Raw genomic sequence first — 2786 nt, forward strand, 5'->3', positions numbered from 1 at the left:
TTGTATCATTTATATATAAAAATAAGTTAATGAGACTAAGTTTTATTACATATATATGATCTCTCCTCGAACAGTAAATTTCATCGAGATACACGCCAAAATATTCCAGCTTCGTTATATTAAAATAACGAAAGTTCTTTGCGTTAAATGATACCAGATACATTCTACAGTCTCAATTGAATTTAATCACACTAGCCAATGTACACAACGTGCCTAGAAACTAGATACACTACAGCTGCGTGCTTTACGGTGTAATGAATTGCGAGTCATATTGTATCACGCACTTCAGGAGTCTGCAATCTGTTCTAAATGACATTTTTTTGTTAGAGTGGGCGTAGAATATACTCTTTGGGAATTGTTAATTAAGAGTTTCTTAATCTTGTCACCTAGCGCGTTTATGTATTTGTGGTTCCTGCTAGAGAATCTCGCTTGTTGCTGCACACGTGCAAGTTTTATACGAGCATATAATTGTCCACGTATGTCGTCAATTTTCTATATTGAAATGTGTTGGGATTTCTCTTAGTCTCTAATCGATAATAAGATATTCTTTTAGGACGTAAGAATAAGCGCATTAGCAGGCGGATAATTAAGTGTTTACCGCTTACGTTCCCTATTTTTAGATAGTTATAATTTCAGAGAGCTATAATTTATTTTTGTATAAGATCTCGATTAAGTTAGCGTGCTGTGAAATTGCCATATCCTCAAAATGATATTATCATTTACATTGTGATATTCTGATCAAAGTAAGAGATTATGAAATAGATAACATGTATAAACGTGGATTTCTTTTGAAAATTTACGTTAAAGTAGTCATATATAAAGTACGAATCTATTCTATATTCCGTAATTTGTACATGATCTAATTTTTATTTATTCTCTATTAATTATTCTCTTCTCAATCATGGTTGTCCTTTAATCAAATACATTCTATCAGCTTTTGCTCTTTCATATGTTATCTAAAATATTTTTAACGTATAGATTAAGTTATTGTTGTTTTAGTTAACATCATGTAAAAATAATGTTGACGGATTAACTCCTTGTCCTTCTTGAGTCATACAATTGAAGTAACAAAAGTACAACTGTATCCAACCAAAGAGGATAGAGTTATATTCACGATAGATTATATCTTTTATTAATGCGATAATGCATTCATTATAGGACAGTGAGACAGGAAAATTGCAGAACAAAGCACGAATAATTTATATAATATTTTGATTTAGACAAATATAATGACAGAGGAATTTATGACAAAAAGTAATACTGTATATATTTTGTATTGTTGATTTAGAACAGACTTTAAATTAACTTATATGATGTAATATGTAATGTTACACTGTAAATTTATAATTGTTTAATATTATTTTGTAGTATTTATCTATTTTGTTAAAAGCATTATTCTTGGTACAAATATATTTAGACAAAGTTTGTTTATAATTTCTTTATTACTTTTTATAATTTGTTTATATGTTGTCATGATATAATTATTCTTCATAATAATAAAAAGAATTTTTTATTTTCTAATAAGTAAAACTAGAATTGAACAAACTGGACATATAATTATAAGGCACATCTTTCTATTGAATAATCTAATTTTTACAAATGGGGATATAATGCATAAAAATTATTATGAAATAATATTAAAAATTTATGTTGCACAAGATGACATATATCTATTAAGTTTTATGTGTTATAGTAATAGTATTACACATTACCTGTAAGATGATCTCATCGTGATGCAACCTGTTTTTAGTTTACTTAATTCTTATCTTTTAGCAGTATTAGCACATCTCTCAACTTCTATATATAATAAATGTATAACCTGTATCCTTTGGAATCATAAATAATAAAAATTATGAAAATGATTACTTTGTGAAAATATCAATGCTACTGTTAATTTCATCACACTATAAATTATAAATGTAACTATGTTATAAGAATTCTATTAATCGTATAATAATGTATTTTATGATTTAAGAATTAGAATATTTTTGTTCATGTTAAATTACATTTTTTTTATTATCATTTTTTATACTGTTGCCATAAAAGTGTTTTATACGTAGAGCATAATATACATTATAATTGTTTGTAGAATCTTCTCTTTAATGATGTTTTATTAGGTCAACAAGTTTTAATCTGAAATATTTAATATTTTATAAATTTCGTATAAATATTTATAATATTCGTAATTTAATTTGTAATGTCAAATGTTCTGAATGTTCGCTGTACATTCAGAATTCAAACGCAAATATTTAAGTATTCACTTTAACAATTATGTACCTCACGTGTTAATTTTTGTACATTTTTTCTTCCATTTCTAGTATTTTCATTATCTGAATGCTCTAAAATTTCTAAAGATTCGATAGAAGATATACTGTGCCTCCTATCAGATTCAAAATCGGAAACTATTTTGGATATTATATTATCGGCTTTTTTTGAAGATTCAATTATATACCAATAATATATGGCCTAAAAATATTGTTTAAAACATGATAAATAAAATTATGTACAAAAAATTACGACATAGTACATGTGATAAAAATTTAGATAAAATTTATAGATACATTAAATTTCACTCACCCATAATATACCAATCATCCAAAATAGAGTTAAAGCAAGTGTTTGCATATTTTATTTGATATAAATTGTTTATATAATATTTCCTAAAATTATATTATTTAAAACACTAAAAATGTTGACATGTTTAAATTACCAATTATTCCGTACTCATTTGTTACATTTTAAACATTTAAATACAATTTCATGGTATAAAATTTGCTGTTGGCGTT

This window comes from Trachymyrmex septentrionalis, unplaced genomic scaffold, assembly GCF_001594115.1.
Source record: "Trachymyrmex septentrionalis isolate Tsep2-gDNA-1 unplaced genomic scaffold, Tsep1.0 scaffold8, whole genome shotgun sequence".
Taxonomy (NCBI): Eukaryota; Metazoa; Arthropoda; class Insecta; order Hymenoptera; family Formicidae; genus Trachymyrmex; species Trachymyrmex septentrionalis.